Here is a 21831-nt window from a genome sequence, read left to right on the forward strand (position 1 = left end):
ACGGCGACCTCTGCGATGGCGACACACTTCTCCAGTGATGCGATGGTAACAGCTGCGGCAGTGACACGCTTTTTCTTGTTGAGTCACGCTTCTAGCTCCCAACAATATGCAGGCTTTTGCAGACAGAATTCCCAGCAAGTAAATTCAGGGGGGAGCTGATGGTGAAGTCTTGTATCCCTGAGACTTCAGCAGGAAGCAATCACACTTCAGGCCCTTGGGGATTCTTCTTCAAGATGATGAATGTTTATTAAAAGTTCCTTCTCCTTTCCTTGGCAAATAAGTAACCACTGCAGGCCAACCCCAGAAAATAGCACAATGGCACAGGGGCAGTCAAATCCTTCAGCTTCTTTGGTTCCTCTCCTTGGCAAAGGTTTGTGTTGATTCTCAGAAGTGATCTAAAGTATTGGGATCTGGGCCCCAATATTTATACTACTCATTTTTTTGTTCTCTGAAGGCAGAGAGTGTCTGTACCTGGCCACAACGACTTCTGCCCTCCCTTACAAGGAGGTGGAAACAGCATTGATGAAAGCAGACTTGGCCTAGGTAGCTGAAAGGAAATCTCCTCCCCATACTCTCTATTCTATGAAGGCTCAGGGGAGTGAAAGGAAATCTCTGCCCCTACTCTCTATTCAGCCATGGTCCTATTCAGCCCAACCCTGACTCATCAGACTGCTGGAGCCCAAGCCCTCCTGTCATTCACAAACCAGACATCCAATACACAATCTAGCAGAGACAGGCTGGATTGTTAGGTAAGAGAATTCCTACTTTCTGAAAGTAGTATTTTCAAACACAGAATGTAAACATCACCTCTACTAAAAGATGTATTTTAACATTCTGAGTTCAGGCATACTAAATTTGTTTTTCTATCATGTTCCCTGGATTAGTTAGGGTTATAAGATCTTAAATCAAACTGCCCATTCTGGTCTATTGGGACAGGTAGCCTTGCAATAGTGAAAAACAAAATTGGCTGTAATTCACTATCAGGACATACCACATACACTGGGGCATGTCCTACATTGTACCTACAATGCACCCTGCCCATGGGCCCACTTTAGGTGTGGCCAACATGTAGAAAAGGGAAGGTTTAGGGACTGATAAGTGGGTGCACTTACCAAGTCAACATGGCAGTATTAGACTGCATGTAGTGACGAAAAATAACAATACAGGACTCTTTCGAGGCCCTGTAATTGGAATGAGTACACTTTAAATCCTTTAACGAGGATCCATTGGAGGGCAAGTCTGGTGCCAGCAGCCGCGGTAATTCCAGCTCCAATAGCGTATATTAAAGTTGCTGCAGTTAAAAAGCTCGTAGTTGGATCTTGGGATCGAGCTGGCGGTCCGCCGCGAGGCGAGCTACCGCCTGTCCCAGCCCCTGCCTCTCGGCGCCCCCTTGATGCTCTTGACTGAGTGTCCTGGGGGTCCGAAGCGTTTTTAATCACTCCTTATACTGCACTTTTTTGTCGCACTCCTCGGTTGAGATCACTTGGTGTTTGCACGATTCTCACCAATTTATATGTTGAGTGTTGTCTATGTCTATTTGTCCTGACTATATGTCGTGTTAAGAGAAATTTATTATTTTTTCCCCTCCCTTATGCTCCGTCCTGTGTGGGGTACACCAGGGCGTATTGTAAGCAGGCCCGATGATGAAGCATGTCACATACCTTGGTATGTGAGTGAGGGCAGTTTTTTCAAATAGAGTGATTTGCCCTATTGGGGCCCTCTCTGTTTGTTGTGCATACATGTATTTTTATGTTACCTACTCTATCCACCCCTTTTGTGTGTACAATTGAGGTCTTTGGGGGTCTGGGGTGGTAGAGTTTAAACTAAGTTGACCCTCGCCCCTCTTTTGTGATTGAGTATTAGACTGCACACAGGCTGTGCAATGGCAGGCCTGAGACACACTTTACAAGCTGCTTCTGTGGGTGGCACAATCAGTGCTGCAAGCCCACTAGCAACATTTTATCGCAGGCCCTAGGCACACATGGTGCACTGTACTAGGGTCTGACTAGTAAATGAAATAAGCCAATCATGGAGTCACTAATCCATTACAACAATTTGCAATAGGGAGCGCTTGCACTGTGGCAGTGAATGGCAGTGGCACAGTGCCCAAAGCATGTAAACCAGCAAAAACACATCAAAACTAGAGGAGACAACAGCGAACAATGGAAGGGAGACTCACGCCAATGGCACCAAGTCTAACATGTGCACCTGAGCTTGTGCGGGTGGTGTTGTGGCAGACAGTGTATTGGGGAGCCTGCCGGCCACGGGGGTGAGTACCGCGTAGCGGTTTACATTCTCCATTCTATTCTACAGTATGGTCCTCGAGTCATGACTCGTTTTCACCTTGTGTTTGGCCTTAGCGATAGGAGCATGACCCATTGGTGTTCCTGCCTGCCTTCCAGATCGGATTCCCCATGCATGGCGCAGTAGCTCGGGGACGGGTTCTTGTGCCACTGGTGGCTCTGGTCCCTCCTCCTCCAGTGTTTGAGTCCCTCCACCGGCAGCTCTGTGTCAGTGGTCGTCACTTCAGCCAGGAGTGGCTTGTGTTTGTTTGGTGGTCCTTTGCCTCATGTTATCCGGCATCTTGTTGTGTCTGGTGGCCATTTTGTTCTGCCCTGGCCAGCAAGCCAGCAGGTCAAGGTGTCGGCCGGTTGGGTGTTGATTGTCCTGTCTATTGTAGGAGTCAAGGCTTGCATGGTGGCATCTGTGTGATGGCACTGGCAGGGTTGGGCCATGGTGCTCTTCCCCGGTGTTTAGTTGCCCTGCTGTTGTGTCGGTATGGATAAGGTTTGTGAACTGTGCCCGTACCAGCCTCTGATCACTCAGTAGATTGAGTGGTGGTGCGTCCTTTGGCCTCGGTCTTCCTTGGGCAGACCTTCCTGTCTGATTTGTGAGGCTTTGGCCTCTGTTTTCTGTGGCCTCGCTGTCCTGGTCGGATATCCTGGTTTAGGGGATTCTTCGTGTCAGGGGGCTGGCCTCCAGGGCCTTTGGGCCATAGGGGTCACTTTTTGGCACTTCTGGCCTGCCTACCCCTTCTTGGTGTCTTGCAGGGGCGAGGGTGCTGTGGGCCCCCTTTGGGTTTACCCAGTACTTCCCGAGGGGCCTTTCCTCCTTGTCTCCCTTCCCCAGGGGCGGGCAGGGTCATGGAGACTGCATCCTCGTGCAGGTTTGTTTGCTTCTTTCCTGGCTTGCCGGCCACTTTGTGCACTGTAATGCCGCTGTGGCCTTGGTTGTGGCTGGTTATGATGGGCATTCTCTCTGCCTTCGGGGTGGAGTGTTTCTGGGGTGTGGCTGTTTGGTGTTCCTCTATCACTGTTTCTGGGTCTGTGGATATGCCCCATTGGTGGCCTCCTTGCTCTCGTTCTGGGGGCGGTTGTGTCTGGCCTTTTGGTGCCGGTTCTTGTACGTCTGCCTTGAAACAAAGATCTGACGTAGAAGGCCCCGCCTTCTACGTCAGATCTTTGTTTCATGGGGTGGCTGGTGGTGGCCCTGCAGCTCAGTTGGGGGTTGCTGGCCTTCCTGTGGGTAAGGTATGATAGAGCCCTCAGGGACTCCCCATTTCACAAAATGAGGATGCGATCTAAACAAGCCAGGTTTGAAACATTGTGATCAGGAAGCGAGGAAACAAGTGAATTTGTCCTTGAATTAGTCCCATCCAATTGGATAGTATAGAGGGTAGTGTTTCATGGTCGATATTGCCAAATGCATCAGACAGGTCTCGTAGCATGAGGGGTCAGTCATCATTATTGTCTGTCCATTTTTTGGAGAGGTATTGTAATCCTTCAGCATTTGGGACCGAATGAAAATGTAAGGTATTCAAAATTATATTGCTGGAGATGTGCACCATGAGTTGAATTGACACTACTTTCGTTATGCTTTTGCAGAGGAAGACGTTTTGAGGCGCACCTTAGGTTCTGAAAGTTCACTTGATCTTGAGCAAGGGGGTAACCTGATCACATTTTAGTGTAAATGGGAATATTCCTTCTTCCATTGATGCCTTCACTATTTTGAGAATTAATGGAGAAATGTCTTGAGCGCAGAGTTTTAGTAAGCACACTAGATAGGGATTATCTACATACGATTATGTGTTTGGTTTGCAATAATCTGGAACATGTTTTGACTGTCAAACTTTTTGACCGAGGAGCGCTTTGGTGTGTGTCTTTTTATAATTCCCAAAGAAAGTTTCAACTTTTGATAAGAGTTTGTTTTTCTGTGTACTTTTAAAAACTGTTGGAGGAAAGGTTGGAAATATTTCTTTTAACAGCAGTTTAAGCATTGAATTGTTGATTTACAGCTTGGATTAGAATATAAATATTCTGGGGCAATTTGAGGGATCCCAGATCTGAAACTGACATTTGTGCCAATAATTTTTCTACGTAGGTTTTTTGTATGTTGTTTGTGCTAATTAGGGAGTTTACAGTTTTCACCAGAGCCTTTGGAGCGGGTGAGGATTTTTATTCTACTGGTTCTAGACTAAGCCGTGGCAAACTCGAAACTTTTTCTGGCTTAGTTTGTCCAGTTTTGTGGATCTCCAGGCGAGTCATGTGAAATGGTAGATGTTGTAACGATGACAAACCAGACGCTTGGTAAAGGAATATTATTGACGCCAGAACCAGGCCAATCAGAAGCAACTATGAGAGTTGATTTCCTGTGGGAAGGCAGATAAAAAATTAACAAGAAAATATAGCTAGTTTTAGTTAATGCTCAGAATAAATTTGCAAGCCTTGATAAAATAATGTAATTAGAATACATGAATAAAACTTTAAGCTATTTTATGTACTCGTAATAGGCCTTAATATTGGTTGACGCAATGCTGCTTGAAAAACAACTTGACTGGCAAATTCTGAATGCATATAAAAAGCTTGATTTTTACCCACACCATGAACTTGTTTTTATAATAAATAATAAGTTGCTCATGTAGTTTCAAGTACTCTCGCAGAAATTTCTACTTATACAAAGATCACTGTTACATATAATTAATTCTTTGTCCTTTAATGGGGCAAATGGCACGTGTAGAAGTAGATTGATGGAACCATTCTGTTTATTGAAAGATACATGTTTCATGCAAAGCTAAGTGCCTACCACTCTGGGGCCAGAAACAACATCATAAGGGATAAGTATACACATCGACACGCCTACAACCCAGGGGCAGGCAGCGTTTGCGGATCTCCTGAAGAAGAACAAAAAGCCTCAAACTAACATAAAACGGAAACCCGTACCCTCCCTCTTCCCGCTTCCTCCACACCAGTACTGCATCGTCCCAGCCGGACGGGCATGGCTGCCTATTTCTATCAGCTTGTAGGGTTTGCACTTCAGATTACTTACCAGAGAGAGTTCAGTGCTTTTTCTCTCAGAAAGGGAGGAGTCACAGAATTCATAGATATTGGGGGCAAGTGACCTTCCGAAGTTCGGTTAATAAGATCTGAAGGAATTGGGACCATAGGTCAGTGTAATTCTCCTCCTTGTGATCTGCCACCATTGACATGTGCTCCATTGCTAATGTTAACCAAAGCTTATGTAGCCAAGTCACATGATCCAGAACAGTCGGTGTGTTCCACCAGGCTAAGATTACTTGTCACGCAGCACACAGCACAAGTGCCTTCTGTCGACCCCCAAGGGAGCACAGGGGGAATGTCAGTGGGTTTGGAAGTCCCAGGAGTGTATACTGGGAAGCGCAGGATTGCAGTATCAAATGCCTATCTATGTCGTCCAGGACCGCCTCCCAGAAGCGCTCCAACTTGGGGCAGTGCCATAGCAACTGAACCAGTTTCAGATCGAATTTTGTCCCAGCAGTTGATATGCGCGGGGCAAGGTACCAATATGATAGCACTTTATAGGCTGACTCTGTCCTTGCTGTGCTATGTGCTGTGTGGTGAGCTCTAAAGTGTATATCCTCCCACTCTTTATCAGAAAGACTGCGTCCTAATTCCTCCTCCCACCGATGCTGTCCCTTGAAACGACCACCCTCCGTATTCTTTGTTAGCATTGCATAGAGCTCGGATATGAGGTGTTTGTCTTCTTGTTTGCGTACCAGCCATTTTTCAAACACCGTCAGTTTCCTCAATGCCGTTGACTGGTACGTTAGCTCTGTGACCCAGTGGCGTATTTGATTGTACTGAAAGGCGTCTGATTGGGAAGTTCGTAGTCCTGTTTTAATTGGTCAAAATGGACCAGACCATCAGGGTCATACAGAGATCCTATTTGCTGCAAACCTGTTCTTGCCACCTATCAAATACCGTCGAATTGCGTCACGGAGGAAAGTCGGGGTTCCCTGTGATTGGGGTCATTGATTGGGGAGGGAAATGATGGCAGATTCGTGGTACACACCACTTCATCCCACATTCTCATCATCAGTGATGTTACTAGAGAGGAGTATAATCCCCATGCTCTATGCTTACGCGGGAGCCAGGTCTCTCTCCACTGTTTGCTCCATAAAGGACCAACGTTTCTCTGATAATGACCGATTCCCTTCAATTATATAGCGGAGATGCACTGCCTGCAGGTATATATGGACCAGAGGCAACCCCACTCTGCCTTCCCATTTAGATCATGACATTTGTGGGAGAGCTATGTGGGGGAGCTATGTGGGGCTTCTTGCCTCCCCAGACAAATTTGTTAATGGCAAGTTGAAAAGAGCGGAACATTTTCGGGGTGAAACTAAGGATTTGGAAAGTAAACAAAATATGTGGCAAGACCTGCATCTTAACTGCCACTACTTGACCGAACCTGGCTATTCCCAGACGACCCCATCAGCTTAGGGCCTGCATCGTCTGCTCGATGAGGGCCATGTAGTTTAAGGTCAGAGTCTTGGGTTTGGTAGGGGCCAGGGTAATGCCTAAATATGTTATGTACTGCTCTGCCCATGTCAGTGGGAACGCTCTTTTAAACTGGTCATTTTGGTCAGTAGTCACCCATAGGTGCAGAAACTGGGATTTACTTCGGTTCACTTCAAATCCAGAGACTTCCCCAAAGCTTTTCAATTCTGCTAGTAGGGCGGGGAGAGATGTCTGCAGCTGCGTTAGTGAGAGGATCACGTTGTCTGTGTATTCTGTCCCCCCTTCATGCCGCATTGCCTTACCTGTGGGAGCTTTATTGTATGGACCACTGGGGCCTCAGGGAGCCGATTTGGGGCTTCTGCAGACCTCCGCCCTGGATCCCTCTCGGCACATTCTGCTGCCGCCATCTTAGCTGAGGACGAGGACAGCGCTCTAGTGTTCGGCCGATTGGGGGCCCAGACACAATAAAAGAGCGACTGATCCCTCGTTCCTCATTAAGAATTAGGACTCCTGAGGCGGAAGCCGGGAGTTTATGGACAAAATTATAAATTAAACCTTGCTAATTACCTGCTAGCACTGTTTTAAATACCTTGTATCTTGCACATTCCGATTTTAATCGCTTTGCCATTTTGCACATTTGAGACTTTATTCTGTCCCCCCTCACGCCGCATTGCCTTACCTGTGGGAGCTTTATTGTAGGGGCCTCAGGGAGCCGATTTGGGGCTTCAGCAGACTTCCGCCCTCGATCCCTCTCGGCACATTCTGCGGCCGCCATTTTAGCTGAGGACGAGGACAGCGCTCTAGTGTTCGGCCGATTGGGGGCCCAGACACGATAAAAGAGTGTCTGATCCCTCGTTCCTCATTAAGAATTAGGACTCCTGAGGCGGAAGCCGGGAGTTTAGGGACTAGATTATAAATTAAACCTTGCTGATTACCTGCTAGCACTGTTTTAAATACCTTGTATCTTGCACATTCCGATTTTAATCGCTTTGCCATTTTGCACATTTGAGACTTTATTCTGTCCCCCCTTCCCGCCGCATTGCCTTACCTGTGGGAGCTTTATTCAAGGGACCACCGGGGCCTCAGGGAGCCGATTTGGGGCTTCTGCAGACCTCCGCCCTCGATCCCTCTTGGCACATTCTGCGGCCGCCATCTTAGCTGAGGACGAGGACAGCACTCTAGTGTTCGGCCGATTGGGGGCCCAGACACGATAAAATGAATCCCTCTTCCCGTCCACGCAGCGGGCGGGCGCAGCGGGCGGGCGCAGCGAGCGGGCGCAGCGGGCGCACCAGAGGCAAGCCCATGTGGGCCCGTCCGGGCCTGTACCGGGACCAGGGCCACCCCCCCTGGCCCTGGGCTCATTGATACCCATAGTACTCCCATGTGCTATTCCTCTTTTCAGTTGCGGGAACTTAAAATACCCATCACTAACTCGCGATGCCGAAACTTGCACCCCCCCAGCTGCCTTGTGTCCGCCCCTGCCCCATGTCCAGGCTGTAACTATACTCTCCCATGTCCTATGCCTTCTGCTTTTAGTAACTGCCCCACACCTAAGCGCTATTTTCGCTCGGCGTTTATCAACGCCCGCTCCCTCCCGAAACATAGCTTGGAAATTAGGGAATTTATTGTAAGTCAGGAGCTGGACATCTTGTTCATAACTGAGGGCCCGATTCACAGAATGAACTTAAGACTCAATCCTAAACTTACTACTATTTTGGTATTCACAGAATGCACTTACTACTTTTGGCATTCACAGAATGCACTTACTACTTTTGGTATTCACAGAATGAACTTACTACTTTTGGTATTCACAGAAGTTAGGATTTTGTCTTAAGTTTGTCTTAAGACAAACTTAAGACAGACTTAAGACAAACTTAAGACAGACTTAAGACAGACTTAAGTTAGGATTTTGTCTTAAGTCTGTCTTAAGTCTGTCTTAAGTCTGTCTTAAGTCTTTCTCAAGTTTGTCTTAAGGCTGTCTTAAGTCTGTCTTAAGTTTGTCTTAAGTTTGTCTTAAGACAAACTTAGGACAAAATCCTAACTTCTGTGAATACCAAAAGTAGTAAGTTCATTCTGTGAATGCCAAAAGTAGTAAGTGCATTCTGTGAATACCAAAATAGTAGTAAGTTTAGGATTGAGTCTTAAGTTCATTCTGTGAATCGGGCCCTGAATCTTGGGGAGATGCTGCCTCCGGTCCGGATTTCTGTTCGGCCACACCGGAGGGTTTCTGTGTGGCAAGACAGGACAGAACTACAGGGAGAGGAGGTGGCTTAGCCATTATCTATAAAGGGGTTTTTCAATCCAAAATCGAACCTATTCACCAACTGGATTGCGAAGCCTGTACTTTTTCCATTACACTTAATCATAATCAAGTTTTTAAGGGAATTCTTATATACCGCCCTCCTGGCCCGCATATCCGTTTCCTGTCGGCTCTTGATGAATTTACGGAACTTTCCTTGGGCCATTCTGACTATACCATTTTGGGGGACTTCAATTTTCATTTGGAAGTCGTAGGGGACAAAGACACCACTCAACTAATTTCCAATCTACTCGCGGTAGGATTACAGCAGCTGGTGGCAGCCCCTACTCATCAAGCAGGCTATACGCTTGATGGCTTGTTCACCAATAACCCCAACATCTCACTGTCTACAGTTCTTCCCGTAGTATGGTCAGAGCATTCGGCAGTTACTTTTACTATCCTGGATCATAACCCCAACCCTCCTCAATCCACATCTCGTACCCCCATTAGTACCAGAGCCTGGAAAAACCAGGACTATCCTCTACTGTCCAATATCTTGGCTGGATCCTCTTATGAGGCATCACCGCACCCCAGTCTACTGTCCAGCAGATACCAGGAATGGATTCTGGATGCTATTAATCAAATCCATTATTTCCAACCGGGCCACGCCATCTGCCCAATGGTTCACAGAGGATCTTCGGCTACAACGGCAGTATTGCAGAAATTTAGAAAGGCGCTGGCGCAAGCACTACAGGCTTTTGGATAAGCAAACCTACAAAGATGCGCTAGCGTTATATAAGAAAGCTATCATTAAGCATAAAAGCGCTTTTTTTCTTGCCCAGATTGAGTCTGCCCAGAACTCTGCTAGAAAGCTATTTCAAGTAGTCGACTCTCTCTCTAATCCTCCGACAGGGCCTCCCATTGAGCCATCTCAAGACCTGCGTAACGCCGTGGCAACTTTTTTCTTCACCAAGGTCATGAATATCTACTCATCTTTCTCCTCCTCTATATGCTCGGACTGTCCTGACCCTCTCCCTTTGTCCCCCTCACTCACACCTACCTTTTCCAACTTTCACATGGTCATGACAGACCAGATCAGCAAGCTAATCACCTCTATTAAATCTGGGTCTCCGTTAGATCCCTGCCCCCCTTCTTTACTGATGCTCTAACTGAGGTCATTACTTCTCCGCTCGCGGACTTATGCAATTCCATCTTCCAGACAGGCATTTATCCTGTAATTTGGAAATAGGCGGTCATCAAGCCCCTGTTAAAAAAAAAGTCCCTGGACCCCGCTGACTTAGCTAATTATAGACCTATCGCCTGCCTCCCATTCCCGGCCAAAATATTTGAAGCTATCATGAATAAACAGCTTTCGGGGTTCATCGACTGTCACCAACTTTTAGATGATACCCAGTTCGGGTTCAGGAAGGGCCACAGCACAGAAACGGCTTTGATAAAGGCCTCGGACGAGATCAGGACTATAATGGACCAGGGTGGGGCAGCGGTCCTTATACTCCTAGACCGTCCGCTGCCTTTGACACGGTCGATCTTTCCATCTTGATCGACCGTGTCACATCCCTGGGGGTGACCCATCTTGCCAGGGACCTCATTGCTTCGTTTCTAGCTAACCGCACTCAGGCGGTGAAACTGGGCACTTTCTATTCGCCCACCTTCACCCTTCCATGCGGGGTGCCCCAGGGCTCCTCGCTAAGCCACACATTATTTAATATATATGAGGCTGATCTGGCGAGAGTCATTAAAGCACACGGACTCCGCTTAACCACCTGTGCGGATGACACCCAATTGGTGTTGGCAGTTCACAAGGATGAACCAGCCGTTGCTGCAAGATTCCAAGAGGGGATGTTGGCCATTAGCTCATGGATGTCAAGCAACTGCTTGAAATTAAATTCGAACAAGACCGAGGTGATGACCTTTGGCAATCTTTCACCGGAATGTTCCTGGCCCAGTGAAATGGGTCCACCCCCCACTCCGGTTGCCAAGGTCAAAAACCTCGGTGTCATGTTCGATGACAAGCTGTTGTTTAAACACCATGTGAATGCAGTGGTCTCATCCTCCTTCTATACTCTGAGGAAGATCAAGAAGATGTTGCCATATCTCCCTCCAGGTGCAGGGAAAACATTGATCACCACTCTTGTTTTCTCTAAAATGGATTAAGGCAAAGCCCTCTTCCTCAGCACGCAAGAACAGATCTTAACCACACTACAATCGGTGGAAAATGCTGCAGCCAAAATTCTGCTCGGCATCCCCAGTCGCCGCCCCACCTCTTCGGCCATACGTCACCTGCATTGGCTAAGAGTCAAGAGTCGGATAAAGTTTAAGGCACTCTGTATTGCGTACAAGGCCATCCATGACTCAGGACCCAGGTTCCTCAAGGATGCTTTTCGGATCTACGCTCCTCAAAGATCACTTCGCTCAGCTTGCACCCACCTCCTCTCTGTCCCACGTACCAGAACCACTAGCTGGGGAGACAGGCGTTCTTTAGTAGCAACCCCCAGGCTGTGGAACTCTCTCCCTTTGTCCATCAAAACCAGTCCCACTCTTATCATCTTCCGTAAACTCTTGAAAACCTGGTTATTTAATCAATGATTCATCTGGCAGCTCTCCGTCCCAGGTAGTCCTATATGCGCCGGGACACCCTTGGGTATTTGTGCGCAATAAAAATCCCAAAAAAATAAACATAGACGGATTGTATGAGTCTTTGCCCCAAACTGGATACCCCTGATCATCTGGTCATCACAAATGTTTTGTGTGAATGGCTCCAGGTATAGTGCAAAGAGCAGTGATAGGGGGTACCCTTGGCGGGTGCCTCTTGCTATGGGAACCGATTTGATGACGCTCTATTGACCCGGATGAAAACTCTTGGAGCGCGATATATGCAACTAACCCACTTAATAAAACTCTCCCCAAAATGTCAAGGTGTGTAATAGAGGTAGGACCATCGCGCGTGGGCGAACGCTTTTTCAGTGTGGATGGATAGAAAGACCACTTCTCTATGCGACCTAGGTATGACATCCATGAGATGGAGCCGCCTTTTCGTTTTATCTCCCAGTAGCCGGGTGAGGATAAAGCCGGCCTGATCCCGGTCTATCAGTCCCGCCATCAATGGGTTCAGCCGGGCAGCCAGGATTCCAGCGAATATTTTGGCATCAATATTCAGCAGAGATATGGAGTGGTAGGAACTGCACTCTGTTAGGTCTTTCTTCAGTTTAAGTATGACTGACATCGAGGCTTCCAGCATGGAGTCTGTTAGTGAGCCAGTCTCCAGAAAGGAGTTAAATAGTCGTGTCAACAAGAGTGCCAGTTCTGGGCAGAACATTTTGTAAAATAGTGCTGTGTACTCGTCGGGACACGGGGGTTTATGCAATTGGAGGTGTGGGATTGCTGTTATCACCTCTTCATTACTGATTGGTTGATCAAGCTGCTCAGCAATAGCCCGTGGCATTCTGGTGACTGGTATGCCCTGTAAGTAAGCCTGGGCGGTGAACTACGCTCCGTTTGCAGAGTTTCCCACACTCAGCATTACGCAGAGCTCGCAGAGTTCCGGAAAACTGTGCTCTGACATGCGGAGTGGAGTTTTTTCCTCGCTCGCTATCGCCAACGTCAAGTTACAGACAGCGAGTGAGGAAAATCAACCTCCCAGCGAGATTTTTCCTCATTCGCGATCATCAACATCAAGTTGGCGAGTGCGAACATGGAAATAAACATCCCAGCAAGCCGCGAGGTCAGGTTTGTCATTGCGAGCCGTCGCGTATGCTCGCGACCCCTCGCGATGAGAAACTGCTTGTTCGCGTTGAGAAAGCTGCCGCTCGAGTAAAAATCTACTCAAGCGGCAGAAAAGTGAAAGAATCGACCGCTTGCGCTGTGTAAGGTGCTGTCAGCGATGATTGCACATTGAATTCTGCATCAGCTGGATTCTTTCTTTTTAGGATTCTTCGCGCGTCTGCCACCTTCTTCTTGGGGAGACTCTGCTACGAGGCCAAAGCCCTCTTGTGCCTCTTTTAGGGATCTGATCTGCCATAGCTTTCTTTCATATCGGAATATGATGCGAAAAGGGTGTCCCCTTGAATACGATATTCCCTTCTCTCTGAGATGCGTGGTGATGGACCAGAATTCCCTTTACTTGAAGAGTGAAGTCAAGGAGAGGTCTTGGAAGAATAGTAACGTGTGGCCCCTGAACTGCACTGGGTGAGCATTTCTCGCATGGTGAATGATGGAATCTTAGATCTGAAAATTGTGTACGCACACCAAGATGTCTGGCAAGGGAGCTTTATTACTTTATTACATACACTCGATGTACCCTGTCAATCTGGATGTCTGAAGGGCACGCCCGCAGGGGTGCTCACCAGAGACTGTTTCACTAACATGTCCTTCACTGATCAGTCCTTTTTGACCCTGGCCGCAGCCATGGGTGCTGCGTTTGTTGCAGCTTTAGCTGCTGATTTCCAGGAGGCTAGGGGACGGTGCTCCCAGGCTTCTGATTTATCCTTCCCCACCCTTTTGTGCACCGCGTGGCCTCTCCTAGAATTGCCAACCCCGGTAGCTGATCAAAAAGGGGATGCGCTGAGATGAGTGTCACAGCTCTCCATGCTCATTCGTCAAGCCTAGTGGAATGCAACTCAATCTCCACCCCTACTCTCTGCCAATCGGTGGGAACCTTTCACCAGCACATGTGCTTCATGGGACGTCTTGGCTATTGTTTGTCTAGTAGGGATCCGTGGGCAGAGGCAAGACACGGACGCGGCATGCAGAAGTCATGCTGAAATTTACCTGTCCTGCGCTGCTTCGCCATTTGTCACTTTGGGCCTGGTTGTTTAGCTCTGTCCAGCCTAAATAGGTATTCCATGCCTGTCTATGATGCTCTCCAGGAGGAGGCACAATGCCCACATGTTGAGGGCAGGCCCTCGATGCTAGCAAGTCCCTTGCGTTGTTGGCCTGTGTCTACTGCCCCGGCTGGTAGAGGCCCCGTCGTATTTGCCCAAGACTCTGCGTGTCGAACTGCTTCTCGTCGCACTACCGCACTCACTGCAGGCTGTGCGAACTCACCTCACGACTATCTTCCTCCTCGCGGGTGCCCACCCTACTGGGCCCTCACTGATCTCGGTGTAGGAGTGCCTGTCAATTTTAGATCCTCACTCCTCCACGTTATCAGCAAAGTCTTGGACATGCTGGTGAAAGCGGAGCACTGAGCCGATCTGCGGTGTGGAGTCTGCTGGCCTCCTTGTACCCCTCCTACGATCTGCTTACTTGACCCGGAGAGCAGCCAGGGATCTCACTAACCACAGATCGTAATCTGGTATGCTGGCCCCAGCACGAAGTTACCGGGGCCCACCTCTTTCGCTCCCATCAAGAAAGATTTCTTGCCTCTGTGGCTGCTCTGTCATGGCAGGGGCCCCTGCTCTGAATCTCGGTGACCTCGTCGGAGGGGCAGTCGCCGGATTCTGGTTCCCCAGCACCTGCTCGCCGTCTGCTGAGTCTCCGGGCTGTTGGCAGGAGTACGTCGCTGGACCGTCCCAATCCGCAGTCGTTGCCACACTGCTTGCGGTCTGCTTTGCCAGGGGTTACCCCTTCCAGCTGCTTCTAGGCTAGGCACCTACAGCCCCTTGGAGGCCCTAAGTGTTGACCACTGCAGCTACCTCGTCTTGCCCACTCTCGGCTGGGCTCACCATGCAGCTTCTGCCTGTTTTCTTTGGTCTGCTTACTTGGCTTGTGGGGCAATCGGGGCTCTTGCGGTCCGTGGTTTGCTGTCTAGAGCTGCAGGCCTCAGCACCACACCACTAGGCTCCACCTTGCTCCACTCCCATCCAGTAAGATATCCTGCTTACATGGCCAGTCCATCTTGGCAGGGGGGGCAGGGGTGGTTTACTGTGCCTCCGTTGTGCCCTCTTCATCACGATGCTCGGCACCGGGCAGCATTCACAATGCTAAATTTCGGTGGTGCAGGAGAGACTCAAAAGCACGTCTCACTCGGTCACCATCCTGGCTATACCCCCACTGAAAGTAGATTTATTCATCACGAAGGCAGTTTAGACAACATCAATGCCAAGACATCCGGTCAGGTCAACCGTCGCCTCCGGAATACAAAGAATCACCCCAACATTTCTCTACCGGATTCCACATGACAAGTAGAACACTACACACCGTTTCCTTTAACAATAAAAAAACATAAAAAAATAATAAGTGCATAAGAACTAAAACATCGGAAATACCTACATACAAAATGCTAGTGACTAAATAATACATCAAAATAAAATAAATCAATACTGAACAAAATATTTCAGTCTCATGGGCAAATTCTTAACACATGAACTTCTCTTCAGTTCCACTACGTGTTCTTCACTCATAGGTTGAGTATGACATTGTATCACTTGATTATCCAAAACAATAGTAGAAACAGAGCCCTAACCAACAAAAGTCTTGCTCCCACCGGCATCAGACTCACTAAAACGCTGAGCATTCAGACCATCATACATATCACCAGAACCAACAATCCATTCACAATCCTCATCAAGCTTACTGTAAGGAAATTTCCTACTCTGACGTGCCCTGTCCTTCCAAACCTCAGTGCAATCATCACTCGTAATCCCATGTAGCTTCTCTCCAACATGAAATTTACACACAGAAATGTGTCTAAAATTCCATATTTTCCCACCTTCTACTCTTACTGCTTTACTAAAAACTTCAATCACTCTCACGGGATCAGACTATTTGGACAACTTCTTGTTTAATAACCCCCCCCCCAAATTTAACATGGACCATATCTCCCACTTTCAATTTCGACTCCTTAAACTGATTCTTGGAACTATTACCCTTCATCTCTTCTTGGTACTTCTTAACACGCTCCCTGACTTTAGCAAAATCCATAACCGTATGAATTTTTCTCTTTCAAACACCATGGCATGAGTTTAGATCCAGGTCTCCTGCCTCGCAACATTTCAAAAGGGGATAACCCTGTGACAGAATTGGGTGACGTACAATAAGTCAACAAAGTCTCCCGTAAAGCTTTTCTCCACTGCATAGCACTTTTAATAGCTAGCTGAATAGACTCCTGTTGAAGTGTTCTACTTGACCATTAGCCTGGGGATGATAATTAGATACCACATCTTTGAGAAGCAATTCTAGTTCCATGCTTACAAATTGTGGACCATTGTCAGAAATAACTTCCTCAGGTAACCCTTCACGACAAAAGAGGTCATGTAAAAACTCAATGACCTGCACTGACATAACCTTTTCCACTATTTTCAACTCCGGCCATTTGGAAAAATAGTCCACAAGCACTAAAGCATACAAATCCTTACCAAGATATGTTCCAAACGGACCTCAATTTTCTCCAAGGACCCTAGGCATATTTAATAGGAGCAACATCGACAGTTAATGGTTCGACATACTTGTCACTCTGAGCACGAGGAGAACATTCCCTGATCCATTTGTCAACCATGCCATCAATACCAGGCCACCAGTAGAACTCTCTTATCCTTCTCTTTGTGGTGGACATTCCCATATGACCCTCATGGACCAAAGTACAAATCACCTCCCTAAGTTTCATAGACGGAACAAGTTTGTCCCCCCCTCATAACAATTCCATGCAAAAACATAAGCTCCTCAGTAATTTTGAAAGACGAGGCCAGTTCCCCACTCAACTTCCTCTCTTCAGGCCAACCTTTATGCAAAAACTTCTGAGCTTCACTCAAAATACAATCTTTTTTTCTTTCCATTTCCCTTCAGAAATGGCTTTGGCTGAATGCTTCTCTGCCATGTTTCTATTGACATCATCCATGGTATAAGCCAAACCACATTCCTTCACCGTCTTGATCTCGGTTACATCCACTTAAGGTAAACGTGACATACAATCTGCATAAACGTTAACATGACCTGGAACATATTCAACCACACATCGATATTCCTGAAATTTGGCACCCAGTCTCGCTAAGCAAGCTGACATTGTTCTTCCTCCACCGGCTGCAAGCATATTAATCAATGGCTTATGGTCAGTTCTTAACCGAAATTTGGGTCCCCATAAAAACTGGCGTAAGTGTTGAGCCGTCCAAGTACAGAATAGCAACCCCTTCTCAATGGTGGAGTAATTGCACTTTGAGTCACGCAGCATTCTTGAAGCATATGATACTATATATTCACCTGTACTATCCTTTCAGCACAGCACCCAAACCCACACTACCAGCATCCACTAATACAATACATTCCTTACCAATCACATAAGATTTTAAAAATGGAGCACAGACAATTTCCTTCTTTAGTACTTCAAATGCCAGCTGCTGATCTTTACCCCATACAAATTTTGTATTTTTGTTCAATAACAGTATTAACGGATGCACTTTAGTAGATTAGTCTTGTACACATTTATCATAAAGCAGTTAAACCTAGAAACAATACCAATTGCCCTTTGGTTACCGGCACAGGTGCATGAGCAATGATTTGCACATGGTTAAGTATGGGCCTTATACCCTCACTGGAAATTTCATGACCCAAATACTCAACTTTGTTCTGCCTTAATTTACATTTAGAAAATGTTAAAGTCAACCCTTTATCTTGCACTATTTTCAATACATCTTACAAGTTTGTATCATGTTCTTCACACGTTCTTCCAAAAATTAAAATGTCATTCTGGAAAGCAATTACTCCCTTACTAACTTCCAATACCTCATTCATGAAACATACCTTCTGGTGTTACAAAAGCTGTTAAATGTTTAGATTCCTCATGCATCTCTACTTGGTGGTAGGTACTTGCTAAATCAATGGTGGAGAAAACAGAAGCACCTGATAGCCTAAATAATAATTCATGAATATTAGGGAGAGGATGTTTGTCAACCCAGATCTCCTTACTTAAGCTGCGTAAATCTATACTGAAGCGGAGATCCCCTGTACCCTGGAAGACACCCAAGGTGAGGATTCTATGGGCTCAAATATACTCTTCTGAACCAAATCATTTAACATGACTTTAAGTTTGTCCAGATATGCCAAAGGTACATGTCTCCCCCTGTGCCTGACGGGTATTGCCTTATCCTTAAGTATAATCTTATGTTTGAAATTGACAAATTTAACACACTTTACCAAAATTACCTATTTTTTATATTTGACACATACTTTGTCCCAGGCAGGACACCCTTTGAAATTATAGTATTTCTCTTTCCATAAAATTTGATTTGACCTCAGCATCCTTCTTGATGGAAATAGTCTGATTCTTTTTCAGCCGCAATTGGTTCCTTACCACTGAAACGTCAGGTTCAGCATCTTGAACTTTGAACATTTGGACTTCTAATTCAGTAACAAATTTCTCAGATTGTTCAATGCCCTTTGCTATATTAACCATCGCACTTAGAGAAGATTCAGTACCAAGCCATGTTCTTTCTTGAATCTGTTACTTTTAGTCTTCATCATTATCTGATCTCTTAATACTTGTTTGTAGGTAATAGTTTCAAAGGTACAAGACCCTGCCAAAGTACGTAGTGAAGATACATAGGCCCAGATGTAGGTAAAAAATATTTACCGATTCTTAATTACCGAATTTTACCGATTCGGTAATTAAGAATCGGTAAATATGAAGGGTGGACATGTAGGTCCATCCAGATGTGTATTTTACCGAATCGGTAAAAATCGGTATTTACCGAATCGGTAAATACCGACCGGTAATGCTCCATTCATTCCTATGGGCTTTGAAGCCCATAGGAATGAATGGGGCATTACCGGTCGGTATTTACCGAATCGGTAAATACCGATTTTGACAAGGGTGCAGGGGGTGTCACTTTGACACCCTCTAGCACCCCCAAAAAAGGGTCGGGGGCCATATGGCAGGCATACCTGCCCTTAGGGGCATGCACACCTGAATCGGTATTTCACCATCAAATTGAATTTGATGGTAAAAAACCGATTTCTTAGGCCTTGTGGGACTCATAAGAGTCCCACCTACATATCAATTTTACCGAATCTGTTAAAATACCGGTCGGTAAATTTACCGACCGGTATATTTACAGATTCGGTAAAATTACCGATCGGTAAATTTACCGAACGGTAAATTTACCGATTCTGCCCCCTACATCTCAAAATCCTTTTACCGGTCGGTAACGGCCGAATTCGGCCGTTACCGACCGGTAAAACCCTACCTACATCTGGCCCATAATCTTCTATAGATTCCTCTTCCTTTTGTGCACGTAAATAAAATTTGAACCTCTCCATCACTATGTTAATCCTCTTTCCAAAACGGACCTTCATCTGTCTGATTGCCTGTTCAAAAACATCCATGTCCCCTGCATCCTCTATAGGAGGAACCTGCACCACCCAGACAATGTTTTAGTAATGCTAATTTCCTTTTAGCGGGACAATCCTCTTTCTCAAGAACTTCTACATATGATAAAAACATGGGATACCATAGTTCCCATTCCATTTTGGGCTCACCTGCCACTTGCACAAAATGTGCCGGTGCTGCGAAGTTGGCCATAATTGAAACTACACCCAAAGCTATTCCACAATAGCCCAAAATAAATATAAGGGACAGTATAATTTTTACTGTTACTAAAGGTGTGCCTGTCACCGGCAATACAGGCCAGCAGATTCCAATGTTAAAAAAGGTGTGCCTGTTCCCGAGGATGCAGGCTAAAAAATATTCTTTATTCCAAAGGTGTGCCTGTCACCGTAAGTGCAGGTCACTATTTGTAGAAAACAGAAAGCGAGTATAGTGTGATCACTGAAAATTTCATGCTAGTATAGTGTGCTCACTGAAAATTGCAGGCAGAATGAGGCGTTGTAAATGGGCAATGGAATTTACTCCATACAATGTAACAGTAGTGCTACCGTGAACAAGTGAATTACGGGCCTAAGTAACAGCCCAATCCAATCCACGTTGGGTCACGTTTTGGTGTTGGGTCACGCCAAAATGTGACCTAACGTGACCCAACCGCAAGACTGCCAACAGTATGATCCATGTGCAGAGTCACACTAAACAGCGCGTGCTGAGTTGCTGTCAACTGCCACCTCCAATTCTGCCAAAATTCAATCACATTCCCTTTAGGAAACTCACTATACTCCCGAAATCATTGAAACCTCATTGCGGCGCAACAGGAACTCGAGCAGCACATTCTTGACAGTTCCACCAAGGATGAACACATGAACAGTTTTTTTCCGACCATCGCCAAATTCATGTGGGAATGTAGCGGCACACGTAGGGGTAGATTAAAGTAGATTTTTTCTTCACAAAGGCAGCTTAGACTACCACAATGCAAAGGTGCCCGGTTAGGTCAACTGTTGCCTCCAGAATACAAAGAATTACCCCAACATTCCTCTACTAGATTCCACCTGACAAGTAGGACACTACAGTAATGAATTGTTAAATTATTGAATTGCAGCTTTTAACCACTTCGGCGCTCATGACGAGCTCAGCTCGTCATGAGTTACGCCGCTCGCACGCTAATGACGAGCTGAGCTCGTCATGTAACGCGGATTTTTTAAAAACGCAGCGCGCAGCGGGAAAACCGCTAGCGCGCATGCGGTTAAAACGTGAATTCGAATTTCTAACCCACTTACTTTTCCCCTATCATCATGATCCTCAAAAAGTGTTTTCTTTCCATTAATAAAGATGTTTTGATTTTTGCATAGTTTGCTAATTAGAAGCTGATATTTGAAAATTAAAAGACTTCGTCCATATGTGGGAAAGCTAGCCTGAAGGAAGCAGACTCCACGGAAAATGCATAGTTGATTTGAATTTTCTGGAAACGCAACATTATTGTCAAAGGAATATGTTATTTGTGTAAAAACATGAGGAGTGATCCTGTTCTCTGGAGAGCATCTAACAATGATTGGCTGGTGGAGACGAGACAAGCAAAATGTTACAAATGGCCTCGCAAAATGTGTAGTCAATATTAGTGCATGGTCCTGGAGTAGGTTAAGTCACACCCACTTTTTCCTGATCACAGCAATATCCACACTCTTTCCCATTTACAGAGACCTAGAATTTGGGGCTGAATACGAGTACTGAGACTGCTGTGCCTGGGGTGGCGGTCCGACCACTGCCCCCTTGGCAGTCTGACTGCCAGATTACGAGTTGGGTGGTGGGACCACCACAAGACCGCCGCAACGCCAGAATTTTGGATCTTGTGGTGGCGGCATTTGGAAAAGCGGCCCGCTTATGTTGGCGGTGCTGATGACGGCACCACCGTACCGATTACAACCAGCCTTTTATGGTGGTGACCATGCCATGAAAAGGTGTGAAGAAAGGCAGGGAAGGGGGATCCAAACAGGGCCCCTGGGCGAGTTTGCCTTTGGGGACAGGGCATGGGGGCTTATGTTGTGCCCCCTCTGCTTGCACTGTCATGGGTGCTATGTTTGCCATGCATGGCATGGTACATGGTTCACAGTGGACCTGACGTACAAGTGGCACTGCATTGCTGTGGCATGTACTTTAGGCAGCCCAGTGGTAGTGTCATAATACATTGGTCGAGATGCCACTAGCTTGGAGGTGTTCTCCCGACCACCGCATACCGCCAATCTTGTAATCAGCCCCTTTATGTCCTATTGTTTTGAGACTCTACTGAAATTCTTGAACTACTCTTTATTGGGAGTTCTTGCTTCAATATGTTTGATCTATGGAGCTGATTTAAAGGTTGAAAATGTATGCTTTCTCTCAACTTAGAACCTTTTATCAGCTCTGACTAGCTCAATTTTTACCTGATTCTTAGAACCGGGATTTATCCCTTTATGAAACGTACTTTGATGCACAATCTTGATTGATTTGAATAACCATTATTTATTTTATATTTGTCGTATACTGACTATTGAGATTAACCTGAA

This window comes from Lissotriton helveticus, chromosome 6 (assembly GCF_964261635.1).
Source record: "Lissotriton helveticus chromosome 6, aLisHel1.1, whole genome shotgun sequence".
Lineage (NCBI taxonomy): Eukaryota > Metazoa > Chordata > Amphibia > Caudata > Salamandridae > Lissotriton > Lissotriton helveticus.